This window comes from Candoia aspera, chromosome 1, assembly GCF_035149785.1.
Source record: "Candoia aspera isolate rCanAsp1 chromosome 1, rCanAsp1.hap2, whole genome shotgun sequence".
NCBI classification, from domain to species: Eukaryota; Metazoa; Chordata; class Lepidosauria; order Squamata; family Boidae; genus Candoia; species Candoia aspera.
The window spans coordinates 139,698,724-139,719,792 of NC_086153.1; the positions used below are offsets into that span (position 1 = coordinate 139,698,724).

Below are 21,069 nucleotides of genomic sequence, written 5' to 3' on the forward strand. Positions count from 1 at the left end.
TATACCAAATGAGTTCTCCAAATGGTCATTCAGACATAAAATACAATAAAAACAATTAAAATGTGCAGAACAAAAGAGGAAAGCAAACAACATAACCAAACGAGCAAACACTTTCAAACACTGAGGTCAGAAAAGTGCCTTCTTATTCCAGCCATACTGCAGTACTATAATGAGATAGTCCAAAGAAGGGTGATGCTGAAATTAAGATATCTCCCACCCCAAAAGAAGAATAGACGAAAGAAACAGGCAAAATGTATGTATAAATGGCCAGATGTCTCACTTTGCCAACCTCAAGTTGCCAACTTCAACTGAAACAAAACTTGGAGATTCTCTATTCCTGCTCAAATTAATAGCCTGTAAAATAAAACATCTTGTTTACAGAATTAATTAATCCCCATCTGCATATACCAACTATTCTCTTTCTCACCCTCACACACCATTTTCAGCCACAGAAACAAACATACACATACATTTCTCTCCTAGCAGAGACAGTACAAACAAAGCAAAAACAAAGCAAAAGAAACTAGGATGGGGGAACAAGGGCAGGAGCTAGCTGCAACCACATTGGGAAAGTAAGAGAAAAGAAAGGGTTAAGTCTCCCAGGCAAAGCAGTCTTCCCAGACAGCAGCTAATCTTAAAAGGCATCTGTAGTTTGCAGCAGAAACGTTTGAAGCTACTGCATCTTTACCTATTCCCTTGTTTTCAAGAGTTTCTGTTCTTATCACGGAATGTAGGAACTCACAAATACAGTGAATTATTTGGGAGGGGGGAACTCCTGCTATCTGGTCAATATGGCATTACTATACACTTCTTAGAGCCAGTTTAGTGTAGTGGTTAAGGCACCAGGCTAGAACTGGGAGGCCATGAGTTCTAGTTCCACCTTAGACACAAGCCAGCTGGGTGACCCTTTCTCTCAGACCTGGGAAGGAGGCCATGGCAAACCACTTCTGAAAAACCTTGCCAAGGAAACTGCAGAGACTTGTCCAGGCAGTCTCCGAGAATCAAACACAATTGAACGGAATCTATCTATATCTATCTATCTATCTATCTATCTATCTATCTATCTATCTATCTATCTATCTATCTATCTATCTATCTATCTATCTATCTATCTATATCATCTATCTATCATCTTATGTTGCAGATGTTGCTATGTCCTATTATTATATGGTCACAACTGAAAATTTCATTGATTTCTGCTTGTTGCAGGTAGACAGAACTAAACCTGACTCAAACTCGTTGCTATCCATTCTTCCAGTTCCAGAAATAGCATATGAATGTGTTCATAGCTGGGGCAGCAAAGTTCAGATTTCCAAGGCAGTGCAGATTCTTAGGCAATAGTCTAAAGAGCCTGAGGAACTGTAACACGAAAGATATAAATGGATTGAGCACAATGACCAATAAGCAGCTTATAAGAAACATGTTTCATATTTTCAGAAAACCCACACAAAGCAAACTGATAATCTTTCATAAGAATCAACTAAGTCCAGTATTCTTAGAAATCTGTTTCAATCTCAGTCAGGGTTTCCTAGATCATTCTTGTAATAGGGTCAATCAATCAGTTTGTGAAGAAATTCATTCTAATAAGAAGGAAAATGGTGTTGTCTTTCAAGTGCATAGAGAAACTGCATCCTGGTTATGCTGATGAGAGCTGCTTCAGTCAATTTACTGGAGTTGTACCAGATTTCCATTTGCAGAGACACTGCTATTGCTGCCTTTTGAATATTGTAATATGGTATGTAGCAAGAGCAGGGTATTTCGGTTCTTAGATTCATGCACTAGCTGAACAGGCAAGCATTCAAGGACTTGCCTAACAGGATTACTGTTTAGCATAATCTTTACAAAAACACTTTCCCTTGTCAAAATGAAAGCCTTCCTCAGCTGAAGGGCAGACAGGCTGGTTCATTAACTGAGAACAGGCTTATTCTTATACATTTTTTTAATAAAAGGTTTTTATAAGCCAGTCTCAGCAAATTCAAGTTATAACAAGATAGGTAAGAATCATCTGGATTTTATTGTTAGATGAGTTGCTAGATGCATTAAGCTGGTTTAGAAGTTCAAAATGCTTCTTGTAGATCCATAGGAATAAATCCTTATGCACCAGTGTACTTCAGCTCTTCTTGTTATGGTATCCCCTAGTTGCACAGGATTCCATTCCCCATCATGTCCATGCAGCTTTGCTGGGTAGTGATAACAAGACTTGAAGACCAGCCCAGTATGGGGAAAGCTAGTGTAGAGCTATGCAGGCAGTCCTTGTTTAGCAATCAAAACTGAGACCAGCAACTTGGTCGTTGAGCAAAGCAGTTGCTAAGTGAAACCACGACTGTGCTTATGCTCTTACTTCAGCCTTCCTTTGCTTTACAGACCTGCGAAGGTTGTAAATGCGAGGACTGGTCACAAAGTTACTTTTTCATCACTGTTATAACTGCAGTCACTAAATGAGGCAGTTGCTAAACAAGAACTACCTGTATTTGACATGTTACAACTGATATGCTAACTGTAGATACTCATGATTTTTAACAGGGCTTTTGATTTGTTATATTTAAAATAACACAGAAGACTATCTAATAAATTAGAAAGTAAGTTCAGAGCAAGAATTTGTAGTCAGTATTCTGCTTTCTTCCTGAAAACAGACTGTTGGTAAATACTTTCTGCCTACAGTTTCTTAACCTAACAATTTGTTTCAGTATGGACTCTTGCTGTTGTTGTAGTTTGGCAAATCTATGCTTTCATCATGGGAATGGTGAATTGTGCCACCATTTGGAGCAAGATTCACTCTACCTTGAGGTAGAGCGGGGTGGCTGATTTTAGAAATCATGGAATGGTTGGTTACTTGATGTGTTCTGCTCTCTGGGAGAGACAGTAATGGTTTTCTCTGCTTCAGATAGAAGATGCTAAAAGAACATGGGTGATGATAATTCCCACTCAACCCTAAGGGACTGTAGGTGGTGTACAATATATAAAACATAGTATATCAATAATAACACAAAACAGTGGCAACCATTCTGCCACTGATGATTCTACATAATTAATATTCAAAGGCCTTCCAAAAAAGCAACATTTTTACTAGCATTTGGAAAGAGGTGAGTACAGCAGCCAACTTTGCCTCAGGAGAGAAGCTGTTTCAGAGGTGGAAGTCCCCACAGAGAATGCCCATGGTGTGGAGCCCTCTTGCCTTGTACATCTTAAGAGAAGGGGAACTTCAGCAGGTTCTCCTTGGTCATCTGGCTCAACAGATAGAAACATTATGGGGAAGGTAGTCTCTTAGATACCCAAGCCCTGAACCATAAATTTTAGGGCTTTATGGGCAATGGCCAGCACCTTAAATTGCACTCACAAACACACTCAGAACCCCTACAGCAGTTTTGTAATGAGGCAGTATAGGCCACTGCATTACAGGGCAGCTGAGGTTTCTGAGTCATATTTATGGGCAGTCCCATGTGCAGCAAATTACAGTAATCCAGTTGCTGGGATGCTTCTTGTACTTGGAAAGTGAGATGTCCTCTTCAGTTCTGCTTCTACCAGCAAAATCTTGTGGGTTGGCTCAACAGTTCTAGTCCAATGGCATTATTATTCAGTACAACATATCTCCACAACGTGAGTAAAAACTTATTAAGAACTAGATTGTGCCTTCGACACTTCTACAGTCAGTGAAAAAAGGGAGATCCTATGCTTGACTTCTTAAACATAGCAAGTTTGAGTAAAGCCACTTTTCTGCCTCCCCCCGCCCCAAAATCAGAGGTTGTACATAATTAATACTAGTCTCATGAGTACTGATGGCGAGCAGGAGCGGGCCTCTATCCAGGGGGGAAAACGCATGCGTAGTACTGAGGAGTTAAGCAGCCATTCAAAGAGACACAGATCAGACCTGCCTTGACTTTGGAGTTTATCTGTCTGGGTTTTTCCCACGCTTCTTCAGTTTGTTAGGATTTTCGGTCTTATGTAGCAGTAATAAACACCAGAGACCTACTCCTCGTCTCAGCGTGATTCCTGACAGTTAGGAGAACTAGCATGAGGAAACACTTTGATGCATTGTGGGTGCCTTGGATCAAGTCTGGGTGACAATCATGCACAAGGAAATTGTGGAATAAAGTGTTTTTATTTCCTTTTTGGCACAACCGGTCCTTTTGGCTCAGCTTCTTCTCACAACAGCTCATGTAACCAAGGCACTATCTCTTCTCTGTTGCCCCACCTTAGGGTGAAGGAACAGTGCCTCACCTTATCCCTTTCCACTCTCCCACATTCCAAAGGGAAAAGATTTAAATTGAAATCACTGGTATAAAATCCCATCATCCCTCTGGGCCTGTCACAGGGATTAATGGTGTATAATTATACCTGCCCACCAAGTTGTGACAGGGAAGTAGACTGGCACAAGTGATTTTGAAGTCCTAGTGGCAAGCACAACAGCCCAGCAAAGGCCAAGCAGGTTAGCTGAACTTGGCAAATTATAATTGTTCCAGACCAACATTTTTGGTTTTCTTTTCCAGGAATACTTACAGAAGATAAAAGGTGGACAGGCTTACTTTAGGGTAGAAGATTTATAATGGCTCTGAAGAAATGAAGCCTTCTGTATTCATTTCCTTAAAAATTTGCCTGCCCTGTTTTAATGCCAGCTGCATCCCTGTTGTGTACAATGGTGCAGATGGCTAATTTTAGGCTCTGGACTGAATGTGCTTTCCAGAGGTGGTGCTGTTTATTATATAAATGTGCCTCACTTGGTTTCCTTCAAAATGTGGAGAGCTAGCTTTGCTCTGTTGGGGGCCTCTTCATTTTGCTGACTTCTGTCCCAAAGTCCTGCCCAGGTAGCACTGTAAACTGCATATGACTTTATCTGGACATGTAATCACTCCCTTAATTTAGCTTATTTAGTTCCAAATAAGGTCCACTTCTTTAACTCTGAACAAGGACTGATGCATAACTGTTTCTCAGAACAAACAAGAATCTTAGCTATGCAATCAACTTTAATACTGACAAGTAATCTCATTCAAGAAAATGTAAAACCCATCCATCTGCTTAGCTGTTCTATAATCTTCATTATCCTATAATGAAATACTAGTGATTTGGGTTTTTTTTAGGCAGGTCACCTATAGCAGATGGAAAATATATCGGCTCATGAGCATTTGTACAGTATGGCTGCATTTTTCTGCATGATGAATACTGAATCTCAGTAACATGGTTTTTTGGTTCATTTCTAGCAACCAAATAGATGTTAATTCAACAAACTGAGTTGTTGGTGTTGCATTCAGTATCACCTGCTTCAGCCTATACATATGTAAAGAGAGGAACATATCCTAGCAACAGGCATGTTAATCTGCATTATATAATTTGTATATAACAGTGTTTTTGTTGTTGTTTATTCGTTCAGTTGCTTCCGACTCTTTGTGACTTCATGGACCAGCCCACACCAGAGCTTCCTGTCAGTCATCACCACCCCCAGCTCCCCCAAGGTCGAATCTGTCACCTCTAGAATATCATCCATCTTGCCCTTGGTCGGCCCCTCTTCCCTTTTGCCTTCCACTCTCCCTAGCATCAGCATCTTCTCCAGGGTGACCTGTCTTCTCATTATGTGGCCAAAGTATTTCAGTTTTGCTTTTAATATCATTCCCTCAAGTGAGCAGTCTGGCTTTATTTCCTGGAGGATGAACCGGTTTGATCTTCTTGCAGTCCAAGGCACTCTCAGAATTTTCCTCCAACACCACAGTTCAAAAGCATCTATCTTCCTTCGCTCAGCCTTCCTTATGGTCCAGCTCTCGCAGCCATATGTTACTACGGGGAACACCATTGCTTTAACTATGCGGACCTTTGTTGTCAGTGTGATGTCTCTGCTCTTGACTATTTTATCGAGATTTGTCATTGCTCTTCTCCCAAGGATTAAGCGTCTTCTGATTTCCTGACTGCAGTCAGCATCTCCAGTAATCTTCGCACCTAGAAATACAAAGTCTAACAGTGTTTTTAGTTCTAAATAAAAATAAATCAATTGTTCGGAAGAAATTGCCCAGGCTGCTTCTCTAAGTCAGAGTTCAGTATATAAAACATTTAATCACTAATCTCATTTATCCTCCAATCAACCTTGTAAAATAAATTGGGAGAAAGGACAGCTGAGGCAAAGATTACCAGATTTGGGCTGCAAAAATGACCACAAGATGCAACAGAGCTTTCTGTTTCTCTTGACTACCATCCTGTGGTTAACTGGATCTTTACAACCCCTGATATAGCAGCCCTGTGCTGTGGAGGTAACAGTTGCCCATAGAGTGAATGTGGATACATATGGAGGAAAAATTAAGTTTCTGATATCTGTTCATGTTTGCCTATTGGAATATGAAGACAGCTATCGCCCACGTTTCCGGTTCTCAGAGTGAATGTGGAAGGAAAAGTACTTAGGTATCACTACTGAAGAAATTCAAGCTGAACCTTGAAAGTTAAAGCTACGTTTTAAGGACAGCAATTAATTTTAATGGAGCGATGAAACAAACATACATACTTACATAAAACAAGATATACCAAGAAACCAAGAAACAAAACTCTTACCGAAGCTTACTGACTGACTTTGAGCCAAGCACTGTATCCCAGTCCAGGGAACCCCTCAGGAAACAAAATGGAGGAGGCAGTGCTATTTATGCTGCCTTTTGCGGCAGGCAGGCAGGCAGGCAGGCAGGCAATTCATGACCAAAGTTCAATTATCAACAGACCATTTACAGCGGTATTCTGAGCATAGTAACAGGTGATATTAACTGTCCTGTATGTTCATATTACATCATAAAAACATCCATATTTTTTCTCCACAACAAACAACACAGTCACTGGTAAGAAAATCCTGTAGTTTTAGAATACTGCCCGCCCCCAACTTCTCAGAATTAGTGGGACAGAAAACGTTGCATCTGCTTCTTGTCTTTGGATAATTGTAGAGGTCACCCAAAGCATAATATTTTCCCATTTCCAGGGAAGATTTAAAAGGCAAAACAAGTGAGTTAAGCCTTTGCAAGCCTCAGAGCACCTTGTGCCCCTTGTAATGCTCCTCAAACCATCCGAAACAAACAAAAAAGCCAGCCTCCACTTTTTGTCCCCACGGACTCCAGTGACACCCCCAAATCACCAGTCAGCTCCCCTATGCCGCCAAGCAGGGCTCAAAAGAGAAGTATAGTCCCCAAGTCAAAAACGGTGCTGCAGAGAATAAGAAAAATGACCTTGATGGAGATACTGTATGCAGGAACCATTGCCTTGACAAAAGGAGCTGAGTATATTTTAAGTCCAGAACTATAAGATAACATTCAGAAGTGACTCAGGAGAACAGCTCCCTAATTTACTGAACTATAAGAAAGAGAAGGAGGTACAGCATAATCAGACTTCCAAGGTTTTGTTATTATAGTCAATGTCAATAAAAGTAGTTTTAACCTTACTGTGGACTGATTTCCTGGTCTTCCTAGTGGGGCTGAAAGGAGCCCATTCTGTTCTACATCAGTAGTAACTGGATGTGGTATATGAATCAAAAACAACTTCCTAGAATGCATAATATTAGGACACGTCCAGCAGGCTTAAGCTCTATTATCTCACACAGTATTATGATACCAGCTCAATTCTAGCCCAGAAATAAATAATATAAAGGACACATTGCTATTGGAGTAAGGGCCAAGGGAGCCCCACTTCCCCTAAACTTCCTCTGCCTCTCCTAAGTTTTAAATTACTTTTCAAAAGCTAGATAAACTACTCAACACTTTTGCTCCTTTCAAAGATATCTTTTAACTGGCAACAGCTCTGCACATAATTCGAAATTTATTTCTAGGGCACAGTAGGTATATTTCATTGTATATCTTCCTCCCAAATCCCCTGATAGGAATTAGTGTTTTAACGGCAGGTGAGAAAAAGAGTGTTTTTTGTGTTGAAACTCAAATTCACAGAGTAGGTTGGCTATAGGGTCTTCTGTGAAATATGTTTTTAATTTATTCACAGTGGGCAATAGGTAAAGAAGATCTTAAATATATATGTCTGATACCAGGACTTGTCACCAGAGGGGGCAGATGATTCTGATTATCTTGCTAAAATCTCATTTGTCAGAAGGCAGCCAACATCTCTGAGAAGCCAAGAAACAATTTGCACTCTACCAACTGAACTTTTTTTTCTTCAAGAACAGTTTTGAACACTGTGAAAACTTGTATGCATGATGTAATATAAAAATCTACTTGGAAAGGTTCATATATTCTATTTCTTATTTTGGGAGCCAAAACATTTCTTTTAAACGTTAGAAATGATTTTTTTTAAGGCAACCTTTGAAATTTCTTCAGCTGAAAAGCACAAATTGCTCCCTTGTTTGTTTACAAATTTATTTGGAAAGAATTAAAGGTGCAAGAAACACATGCAAGTAAATGCACTTTTCCTTCCTAAGATGGTGTCCAATGAAGAATTACAGGAATTCCCTCACCAAGCTGGGTGGAGGGGACTGGGAAGAATTTTAAGGGTGGCCATCTTAAATTTGGTGACCCTGAGATCTTGGTGGATTCTTCAAATAAAGATTAGGAAGCCAGAGAGGTGACCATGGAGAGAAGGGAATGGAGGAAAGGAGCAGGGAGCAAAGAACAGAAGGGAAAAAATCTAAAATATCCTAAAAAGAATGCCAAATTATCAAGCTGGAGTTGCTTGAAGGTATAACAGACTGGCTGACTGGAGTGAGACTCACTGAGAATTAATGTTTATGATAGTTGCCCACTACCCACTATGTACAGGTAGTGGGTAATAAATAATATGACAATAAAAACAAAGAAATACATAGGCCAAAAAAAAAAAGTTAGGAGAAAAGCCAGCAACCAATCCAAAGACCAAAACACCATACAAGGAGTCCATCAACCCTCTCTAGCCCAAGGCCTGGAGTAGAGCCAAAGCTTTAAATTGTTCTAGGAAATTATATGCTCATCTGGTTTTTGACAAGAACACACTAAATGTAGCAGCTATTTCCAATGGAACAAAAAGCTTGGTTACAAAATAATCCATCTTTGAGTAATTAGCAGGATCATGTCAATATTTTTCCCTAATGCAATCCTTTGGGTGGGACAACAAACGAAAGCTATCTTTATGCATGTATTAAAAGTGGTGTTGCTTTTTCTTGCAGGTGGAATAGACTGCTGTGGCTATTGTGAGGTGGATGTGGCTCTTTTGTAACCCGTCAGAAAAAGACCCAGAAGCTTAGATGAGACTGAATATTCATATTCATTAAGGTATTTTTTTTGTCTCCTTATTCCTACTAGGAAAATGCAGAGAAGATAATGATAGTTTGGTGCCTTTGTGGGACACTTGCCTCTTTTCCTTTGCGAGTGCCTGCAAAAGGACTTAGAATGGTTTATTTTTATCCATTGAAAATGAAGTGCCTAGGCAGAGTGTAAATACTTACATATTTATGATATACAATTAAAGTCTTTCTTTGCAAAGAAAAACTTCCTTACTCTGTTTAGTAGAGCCTTTGATTCAGTTTAGAGACAATATGCTTATGTGCGTACGATTTAATAGTAATCTATGTATTATATAAGCAAAATATAGCATTTACTTTTTTAAAAATCAGATTTGTACTAGGAAAAATCTGAATTTAATATTTTTACCAAACAACTTTTATTCTCCTCAAGCAGGTTGGGAATTACTGTTTTTCTTGATTAACTCTTCTGGTTAACTGAAAACCTGCAATCCTGCTAGTTACATGGTTACTCCATTAAATTGTTCTTACTCTAGAAGTGCATTAAAACAATGGAGCAGCCCCTATTCGATCTCAGTAGGAAGCAGAGTATAAGTGGGAAGGCAGGAGGATGAGAGATTTCTGTCTGCAGTCCTATCTGTCAATATAAGTTAATGCAGTCCACAAGAGGGCACGACCTCAACTGAACAGCAATCTGAACAAATCAAGCGGTTCAGACCAAGCCTAAATAACATCATCTTGAAATATATGTGATGTGGTATATGTGTGTGCATGACTATGTGTATGTTTGTGAGAGTGTGTGTGTGTGTATACATATACACACACACACTTGCTTATATATATATATACATATACACACACAAACATACATACATACATACTGTCATGAGCACCGTTGAGCTGAATGCATCAGCACAACGGCACACATAACAATACCACGGAAACAAGAGCAAGGGATTAAAAGATAAGCAAAGCGACGCACAACAACAGACACAGACCCCGAGGAGAAGGGAACGACCCCGGCCGGAAAAACCAGTCAAGAAAACACAAAGGGGGAAGAAAGAGCGACAAAGACAGGGCGGATCACGAGGCACACCTGAAGCTGTCAGCAGGAACGCAAAGGATATCGCCCAGCTGAAAGCAATCACCGGCCAGAGGAAGAAAACGACTACGAGCGAAGCCCGGGGCACCAGCAGGGGCCCCGCGACCCCTCACCTACCGGCAACGAAGCATACAGGACTTGGGGGGATGACAGAACCCAAGGTGGGGGCGCTGACCGGCGTGGGCTATTTAAACCCCGTACCGGCGCGCTCCCTTCACTCTCAGCTTTTTCTAGCTATGCACTATGCTGAAATAAACCAGAACCTGATCTTCCATGAATTAGTGTCTGTGTTTTACTCAGTAGTAGGCAGCGCATGACACATACATACATACATACATACATACATATATATATATGAGCAAGTGAAACCAGAATTGGGTTGGAAATTAGTGATGAGAGCTTGAATCTCTCTGTATTTAAAAAAGGCTATTATTTTCTGCTTTTTATATGAGACTCTGAGTTGCTAGGTTTTTTCTACAAGTGAAAACCTTCTCTACAAGTTTGAATCTGAACTCCCACGAGACTGAACTATGCACGAGAGCAATAACCACTGTGGACCTTTGAAGCGGTGGGCAACTGCTGCCAGTCTTCCTCAGTCAGGGGCATTCCATAGGTGTTGAGGCTAAAACTTCACAGTTGCCAGTTGGCATGCGTTACAGGGTAGCAATCCTGGGAATTACAGTTCCAGTACAGCTGAGGGCCACTGGGTTTGAGAAGTATTCTCTCCATTGGCTGCAAACTGAATCACAACTAAAAGTGGCCCTTTTTATGCCAGACTTTAATTTAGACCTTTGCATGGTGCCAGATTTCAACCCTCACCATTCTTGGCTACTGTACTGTGTTGGGGTAGGAATCTAAAAGACCAGGACTGTACTTTCTCAAGGCAGATGGATCCTTTCCTCCGGACAACCCCATTATTGATTTCTTTATTTAGAAAATGTATTGTCTGTCCCAATCTATCATAACTCTGGGTAGTTTACAAAAAGAACAATTGAAAATACAAAGGCCTAAAAAGAGCTGGTGCAATAGATCTTTCAGTTCCTCAAAACAACTGCAGCCATCTAAGTTATTGCTGTCAGAGATTACTATACTGTTTTCGCTACTCTGTCTTGAGTTGTGGAAATCCTGAATGCTAAATTGTTTTGTTTCATCTGTGGAATCAAAATGGGGAATGGGGGAAGAAAAGGGGTTGGCAACCTATTGTGGCAAAGCAATAGGGTTTATATAAGCAGGAAAGCCTGTGTATTACTAGAAGCCCACACTGTGAAAATGGAGCAGAATAGGTCTCACCATTTTATGCATGCAATAACAGTTTCATTCATAACGGTTTGCATAAGATGCATTTGAATGTACTGCATGCCAAGACATTGTTAGGCATCTGGGACTTCCTTAAGTGATTGTGCAATTTCCAGTGTGATGCTACAACTGGCAGCTAATGAGATCCCAGTTGAGCATTTAAGATTTGTTTTTTTAAAATATATACATACATTTGCATAACACTATGGCAAAAAAATAGTGTTCAGACATACTGGACCAAAACCTGGGAATAAAAGGAAATCTGAACATTCTGGAAATACAGTAGGTGTCTCTGTCTGTTTCTCTCTTTTTCATGCACACACATATTATCGAATTGGTCTAGTGCTGCCTTTGCTTGGTGATATAGCTCTTGGTTTTTAAATAGGCAGACTTTTGCCACAAAAGCCTCTCCCACTAAAATATCTCTTACCTAGGAATCTTTTCCTTTGAGATCAAAGTGGTACATTTTGCAGAGCAAAACAAGGGGCCCTGTAATGCAAATGGCTGCATTCACACATCATGTTAAGCCATTTTGGCTTGTTCGGCATACTATGGTTTAAAAAAACCTAGCATAGCATTAACTGTCAACCTAGTCATGTGTGTTGTCCAACTGGTGGAGAGCAAATAAACCATAGTTTGTTTCAGAGCAGTAAACTAAACCTTGAAGCCACAGTTTATAGACCACTTACTGTCTATAAATGTGGATTAGCTTGATGTGTTAATGGAGACGGTTTCCTGCTTATTCTGGGTTTATTTTTGTGACCTGCTCAAACCTCTAACTAAAAATAGCTAAAAATGAATGGAAAACACACCAGGAACTTGATATACTGTTATTGTTATCTTGTCTACAAGACTGACTCTGGCTTATTTCTGACTTGTTCAACAAAACAGAATTAATCATGGGTTAGAGTGATGGCTAAGTATGTCCAAGTCTGCCTGAATTTCTGCGTCTGGGAAGAATTTTCAGAAGTTAGCTCTTCCCCCTCCCATTTTTGTTCTGGGGGACAATTTGTACTTCCACCTGGAGAAAGGCACCTCCCTATAATAGATATTTTTCCTGCAGGTGAAATGACTGGAAAATGTCTCACTTCTGTATTTATATTACCTTTGTGTTTTGAGGTTCGGTTTCCTTGCTATTATTATGAAATATATGTGTTTTTTCCCCAAACCACTGAGCATGGAAATGCTAGGGATTCTAGGAGTTACTGTTCTAGAATTGGAGGGCACAAAATTGGGGAAAACTGATCTTACATGGCAGGAGCTGAGTCAAAATAGATATTCACTGCTCTGATTGATTGTAGATTTTGCTCTATGTTCTTTGGGTACTGGAAGGCAGGGATATGCTATTTGGATGTGATAAAATAAATACTCTATTCACAGTAAAATCCTAAAGGTTACCAAACAACATATTCACACAGCTAAAAAAAATAAAGAGTAATGTGTTGTCAAAAGGGACTGATAGATTTTTTTCTGATGCCATTTCAGAGATATGCTCATGACAACAGGTAAGGTTTTTTTGTAAGTCCCAAGAAACAAGCTTTTGGAAGGGAACAGCCATTTCTTCCCTTTCCTAGGTTCTTTTTCAGAATCTTAAAACTTTACAGAAACACTGCCTCCCCTGGTCCAACTGCTGAAGCAGACGTGGGAAGGATTCCTCTATTCAGTGTCATTCCCTTGTGAACCGGAGCGTTGTACGTTGCCAAGGCAACATGAGACTCAGTGATGGGGGACAATTTTTTCAGGAATTTTTGTGCTACCTTCTGTTGGAAGTCCTGGCAAATCCAGCATGCCCCATTAGCATGTGAATTAGCATATAAATTGGGTTGTCCCACAGTGCAACTCTGAGGAAGCTGTTCATTGCCACTCCCACTTCCTCTCTCTCTCTTTTCCCTTCTTCCACCCAGGGAGAAGCAAGCATGCTGGTCTGCTCTCCATTCATCAGAGCCATGTGCTCGGGCCTTGATGACGGATTCTGCCCTTTTCTTTCACACAGCCCTTGGCAGCTGTAGTGCTGAGAGTTTAGGGCAAACTAAGTGTTTAGAAAGGAAAGAAGAACAAAGGAACTTCATCTTTTCCACCAAGATGGATGTAACAGAAGCAACAATAAAGTCAGTAAGAAATACTTTTTCTTATCTTAACCTAATCTGTCTAAGCGTGTGATTCTTTATGCTTGGGAGGGCTGAATGTGTAAGATCAATAACCTGTGTTTCTCTGACATGCTCATTGAAGCTATCTAAGATAATATTCTTTTTCTGTGCAGCTTCTCTGCTGTGTTATAAGCTCTGCTCCAATTCAGTTGGTCCTAGCAGGCCACTAAATTGGCTTCACCTTCATCATGTGAAAATGGGACCCGTGGGGGAAAACTAACCAAATATTGTGGCACTGAGATGCCATAATGGCTAGGAGTCAGCCATCATGAGAGGAGGAATTTATAGAGCCTGTTTGCATGGGATGTGCCTGCAGGAAAACAAATAAGGTTCAGATCCCATTCTTGGGAGAGTTCATCTTTAGTGCTGCATTTCTTGGCTTGGTTGCAAGAGTGAGTGATCCTTGACAAGGGACTGATTATGCTAGGATCCTAGAGCAGAAGTGGGGAGAGAGTGATGCCCATGGCAACAAGCCATCCTCCCCTCAGTCCTCTGAAACCCTGGGGATGTGCCGCTGAACATCAGGCCTATTATTTTCCATTGTTTTTAAAAAAAGAAATAGCAAAAAACTCATGAATGCAGCCTCTAGTCCAACCTTTCTCAACCTTTTGACCCTGGAGGAACTCTTGAAATATTTTTCAGGCCTTGGGGAACCCCTGCACATTCAGGCTCAAATATAGGCCAGAAGTTACAAAGTCATTATATTTGCTTCATGGGTAGGCCTGCATATATGCATTAACAATGTTATTAAACTAAAAATAAAGAATGAAACTTACCTCTTTAATGAAAAGTTGCCCAAATTTGAAATAATTTTTTAAATAAACCATGATCTCCCAGGGAACCCCTAGTGACCTCTCGCAGAACCCTAGGGTTCCATGGAACACCAGTTGAGAAACCCTGCTCTAATCTATATTTTTCAAGCCTCTAGACCTGCAAAAAGTTTTTTTTTAAAAGAACCAGATAATTATTTATTCATTTATTCAAATAATTCATATGGCTGCCCATCTTCCAGAAGTGACTCTGGGTGGCATATGGGGAAGAGGCCTCATCACCTCTCTAGGAAGGGTTTTGTATTCCATGAGCCACTCTACCAGAAGAAAGCGACTAAAACTTCATGATATCACTATCCCCTTGCCATCTGAGGAAGAAACTCCAGCCGCTCTGTGGGCACTTCTACACAAGTCCCTAATTTTGGCTTGAGGATGCCTAGCCAATTATGTTTGAAGGACACCTCCTCATGACTCATGCGTCTATTCATCCCAGACTGTAGCTGGAGCCAGCTGATGTTGTGTTTTTCTGCACCAAAATTGAAGTGCTTTTTTCCATCTTCCAACACCAGCCTTGCTATTTGCAGGCTACAGTACACTCCGGCACCTTCTGAGCTCATGATGGGACGGGGTTGGATCTGCCCTACTACTGGCTGCTTTCAATTGGTGCGGGCATATTCCCTTCCTCAGGTCTCACTGCACTCATTTAAGCAGCTATGGTGACAGGGAAGTATCTCAAATTTATGGCATTTAAATTGATTTCCATTTACAATCAACTATTCCAAAACATAGCTATAGTAACAACAAAAAGTAAAATAAGTCTGTGCACACTTACCCGGAAATTTATTTTATAAAATAAATTCAGTGGGCTTACTTCTGAGTAGTCAATATGCAGCATGTTGTGTATGTGTTGTGAAATAATCTGCTACAACATTTTAAGTCAGCCTTCCCCAGTCCAATACTTCCAGAGCCATTGGGACTACAACTCCCAGAATCCCCAGCCAACAGTTGAGCTGTGGTCATACAGCTTTCTCTAATGTGGTAGACTCTGACTACTGTACGTTAGAACTGGAACACCTTCTCAGCTACCATGATCAAAATCTCTGCTAAGTGGGAATTCTGAAAGTTCCATCACAATGCAGTACAGTACCACATTTGAAGAGGCTATGTTAAGTTTACCATCAATTTGCTCTGCTTCTTCTCAGCAGTCTTTCCTTCCAAAGTGGGATCTGTTTAGATATTACACAGACTTTTATTATAGATTAAAAATAAAGCTCAAGAAATAAATGGAAAGGTGAAATTTTGGAACTAGCTAGCCAGGATTTTATTAGATCAGGGCAAATAACAAATTGCATTATTTTGGGGGGCTATGACATGTCCAATGATTGATGTTTCCCTTAAATTTGACAGGAGAACCTAGTCTGTGTTATGAAATTCTCATAGCTTAGGCAATGGTAACTTGTATCAAAACTTGCATTTCTCCTTTCCATGTTCTACTTTTGCTGAAGGGAAGACAGTAAATCCTTGTATCTTTTGAGCATTGTGTAGCCATTGATTCCATTAAATCCTCCAGATCTAAAGCAGTGCCTACATAATCTCGGGGCTCAGAGATGTAATCATCATATTTTCCTTTTTTTTTTATTATCAGATTTGTTGCTGAGGTGGAGCAGCCAATTGTGGCACTAGTATTAATGGCAGCTGCTGCAGAGAATAGCTTCACAAGGTGTTTATAGGCAGTTCTTCATCTTGTCACACCATGTTCATCATGGTGGCTAAAGACTGACAACAGAAACAGACCAGGATGGAAGATACAGTTGCAAATATGAGAGTACTGAAACATATATCTGGGCCCTTAATTGATAGCATTTTTTAAATCCTAAATAATTTTGCTTACTATAGTTGAAGACACACATTTAGAAAGCTGACATATTGCTCCATATAACAAAGTTCCATGAGCAGGACTAGGCATGGGTCTAGTATCTGTGCTCCCTAGGAATGCTACTCTATTCACCAGGAAATCTTTTCAAATGGCAGTGAGGTACAAAGACTTTACTTGGGGTTGGGCCACTGCAAGAGACTGGAGGTACTATTGACACCTTTTCTGCTCTAATGTCTGATACACCTTTTATCTACAGCGGTTGAGGTGGTTTCTGGTATGGTATTGGAGAACTCCAGGATGGTGGGCCAGGCAGACTTCAACATTTATATTTAGGCTCTCCTGCTATCTACACTAAGAAGACAATTCAATATATCATTACTCAAAACCATTGCATTCAGTAGGGCTTACTGAAGTAAGAGTGTAGAGGATTGCAGTCTTTAACAAATTTTCTCCTCTTCCTCCTCCTAGATGATATCTTTCAGAGACTGGAAATCTTGCAAAAGAAACAGGGTGTAGCACTCTGAGGTTTGGGGACATGGGTCCTACTGTTCCCCCCCAAAAGAACAGATATAAATTGATTCCCCTCCCATTCCAGCTGCTGTTCCTTCCTACTTTCCCTGCTGGAATACAACTGGCAGGACTGTAGGGCTGTATATCTGCAAGAGCTCAGGGTTGCATTTCATGGTATTGCAGGCTTCCCCAATGTGCTCTTCTGTTTTCTTCTTGTATTTGTAGCATTTTCTAAGCCAGCCTTCCCCAACCTGTGGCCCTCCAGACAGATTTGGCCTGTTATTCCCAGAACACTAAGGCAGCCTGGCTAAAGAATTCCTTGCTGGTAGTTGCAGTCCCAATGCAATTAGCTGGGTGAGGCTTTCCCAAGCAATGAACAATAACAAATATCAAACACAATTAAAACAATATATATGCAATTAATAGAAAGCTAGTGCAGCATAAAAAGATGAAAGAAATGGTTGCAGCAATAAAAATTAATCACAGTTACAACTAGCAAGTAATATTATCAACAATGACTGAAAATAAAGTGATGTTAGCATAATGTTTCAAAGGCCTGGAAGGCCAACACTGTATTCACTAGTAGCTGTTTTTTTGGAGGCCCCTCTGCTCTCCAGATCAATGGTTAATTTGAAGAAGGTGTATTTGGAAAGAGGCATTCAGTTAGGATAGGCTTATCCCTCCAGCCGTATCTGTGACTTGTTTCTGCTCGTGCTGATGTTTCTAAAAACGCTAATGGTTTCATTCGTTTGTAAAATTGCAGATGCAGCTTTGCTGTACAAAATGTGATAAGTCAGATATTAAACTCTGGGAAGGTAGGGGGGCAATTGACTGGCATCATTCAATAAAAGCAATTAAATAAGATAACAGATTGGTTGCCTGCAGTGTGAGAAACTGAGCTTGAGTGGCATGTGTGGGAAATACTGATAGAAGGAAAATGAAAAGAGCAGTTCTGTGAAGAATCTATTCCAAATCTCAGCTGTAGTCATAATGTTCTTCTCGTTTCCAATTATTGCTATGCTTATTGAGGGTGATCTACCATTACCAGGGGCCTGCAGAGCAAGTCTTTACCCCAGGAGATGGACATGTAAAAAATGGGCCTTTAATGGGTTTGTTGCAAGCCAGCAAAGTTGCTAGAAAGTTGTTCAGTAGTGAGAGAAGCCTGGTTCAGGGCAGGGCTTGTGGGTGCAACATCTCTGGAGGAAATTGGGACAGCACTGTTTTAGGGGCCCAATGAATGATGAGTGGCAAAAGAGAGGTGGGGATGTGGGCAAACTGCTGAAGTTTGGTCACCAGATCTATTGGGAGAGCGATGGTGAACTCATGAGTCACAAGGAATCCCAGATCTCCTTTCTAGTGGCTCCTGGAGCATCTTTCCAGTCAGGTTGCAAAAACCGATTTATGTGTTTGTTAGATTTATATTCCATCTTTTGTTTAGGTACTGAAGCAGGATACATAGTATTTTTCTCCACAGCAGCCATCCTGTGAATTAGGTTGGGCTGAGAGAGAAAGACTGGCACAAAGTCACCCAGGGAGCTTCCGTGGCTGAGGGAAAACTAGAACTGGGTTCTCCTCACTCCTAATCTATCACCTGCAACTGAGTGGTATTATTTTGGAGGGGAGGGTTTCCCTGAAGTAAGAAGCAAAATCGGCCTGTTAAGCGTCCAATGGGTTTTAATGCATCTATTTTTACTACCTTGTACCTTCCATGAATCTGTGTTGATAGCATCAGTGGGTTACTAACACTCTGCAAACTCAGAGGTTACACTTTGTTAAAAAAATACGTCCTCTGTATTGACTACTAGAGAATGTTATCTTGGAGAACATAGATGAGACTTATCAATACCAATCATTGGGGCCCACAGATGGTTGAGTGGTGGTATATTCAGGTCTTGCTTGTGGCTTTCTCAGAGGCTTCTGTCTGGCTGCTGTGTGAAACAGAAGGCTTTACCACACTAATCAGGCAGGCCTCACTTGTTGCTTATTGTTATTATCTATTAGATTTGTGTCCCACCTTTTCTCTAGGAACTTAAAGTGGTATATACAGTGTTCCTCCCATTGTTCCCTATGGGTGCTCTCAGATCATCCACTGAGCTTCCGTGGTTGAAGATGGACTTGTACCAGGCTCTCAGACCAAACCCTTTTTAGACTTACTGTAAGAAAAGTTTACATAGACTAAATGTTACATTAATATATAAAATATTACATTAAAAAAAATCTCACTTCAGTCATTAATGGAATATGCCATCATATGCAAGCTTATACATTCTATTAGTTTTATGATCAAGGTAAAACAGGTAAGGGAATATAAAAAGTATTATTAAAACATGTTTTATATCAGTGTTTTCCCTCCAGGGCCTCAACTAGGGTCTGTGTCACCCGGGGCAAACATGGATTCGATGCCCATTTTGGCGCCCCCCCCCCCAGTGCGGCACCTGGGGCACATGCCCCGCTTGCCGCCCCCAGTTGCAGCCCTGTCTCCCTCCATCATTTTTAAAAAGCAAGCTGTAATAATTCCTCATCAAAATTTTTATTTAGTATTCTATAGTCTTGTTGTTTATTCGTTTAGTCACTTCCGACTCTTTGTGACTTCATGGACCAGCCCACGCCAGAGCTTCCTGTCGGTCGTCACCACCCCAAGCTCCCCTAGGGACAAGTCCGTCACCTCTAGAATATCATCCATCCATCTTGCCCTTGGTCGGCCCCTCTTCCTTTTGCCTTCCACTCTCCCTAGCATCACCATCTTATCCAGGGTGTCCTGTCTTCTCATTATGTGGCCAAAGTATTTCAGTTTTGCCTTTAATATCATTCCCTCAAGTGAGCAGTCTGGCTTTATTTCCTGGAGGATGGACTGGTTTGATCTTCTTGCAGTCCAAGGCACTCTCAGGATTTTCCTCCAACACCACAGTTCAAAAGCATCTATCTTCCTTCTCTCAGCCTTCCTTATGGTCCAGCTCTCGCAGCCATATGTTACTACGGGGAACACCATTGCTTTAACTATGCGGACCTTTGTTGTCAGTGTGATGTCTCTGCTCTTAACTATTTTATTGAGATTTGTCATTGCTCTTGTCCCAAGGATTAAGCGTCTTCTGATTTCCTGACTGCAGTCAGCATCTGCAGTAATCTTCGCACCTAGGAATACAAAGTCTTTCACTGCTTCTACATTTTCTCCCTCTATTTGCCAGTTATCAATCAAGCTGGTTGCCATAATCTTGGTTTTTTTTTTGAGGTTTAGCTGCAAGCCAGCTTTTGCACTTTCTTCTTTCACCTTCATCATAAGGCTCCTCAGTTCCTCTTCACTTTCAGCCATCAAAATGGTATCATCTGCATATCTGAGATTGTTAATCCAGCGATTTTAACCCCAGCCTTGGATTCCTCAAGCCCAGCTTGTCGCATGATGTGTTCTGCATACAAGTTGAATAGGTAGGGTGAGAGTATACAGCCCTGCCGTACTCCTTTCCCAATCTTAAACCAGTCCGTTGTTCCGTGGTCTGTTCTTACTGTTGCTGTTGGTCGTTATACAGATTCTTCAGGAGGCATACAAGATGACTTGGTATCCCCACACCACTAAGAGCTTGCCACAATTTGTTATGGTCCACACAGTCAAAGGCTTTAGAATAGTCAATAAAACAGAAATAGATGTTTTTCTGAAACTCCCTGGCTTTTTCCATTATCCAGCGGATATTGGCAATTTAGTCTCTAGTTCCTCTGCCTTTTCTAAACCCAGCTTGTACATCTGGCAATTCTCGCTCCATGAACTGCTGAAGTCTACCTTGCAGGATCTTGAGCATTACCTTACTGGCATGTGAAATGAGTGCCACTGTTCGATAGTTTGAACATTCTTTAGTGTTCCCCTTTTTTGGTATGGGGATATAAGTTGATTTTTTCCAATCTGATGGCCATTCTTGTGTTTTCCAAATTTGCTGGCATATAGCATGCATTACCTTGACAGCATCATCTCGCAAGATTTTGAACAGTTCAGCTGGGATGCCGTCGTCTCCTGCTGCCTTGTTATTAGCAATGCTTCTTAAGGCCCACTCAACCTCACTCTTCAGGATGTCTGGCTCTAGCTCACTGACCACACCGTCAAAGCTATCCCCGATATTGTTATCCTTCCTATACAAGTCTTCCATATATTCTTGCCACCTTTTCTTGATCTCTTCTTCTTCTGTTAGGTCCTTGCCATCTTTGTT

General features: G+C 40.8%; 1 long non-coding RNA gene across 1 annotated transcript in view; it reads right to left on the reverse strand.

Moving 5' to 3' along the window:
- LOC134504980 (uncharacterized) overlaps nucleotides 1–13,055 on the reverse strand; it is an 18,512-nt gene extending 5,457 nt beyond the window's left edge. Inside the window, exon 1 of the long non-coding RNA XR_010068697.1 lies at nucleotides 12,857–13,055. This is a non-coding gene — a long non-coding RNA (uncharacterized LOC134504980). The remainder of the gene's footprint in view (nucleotides 1–12,856) is intronic.
- Nucleotides 13,056–21,069: the final 8,014 nt, after the last annotated feature.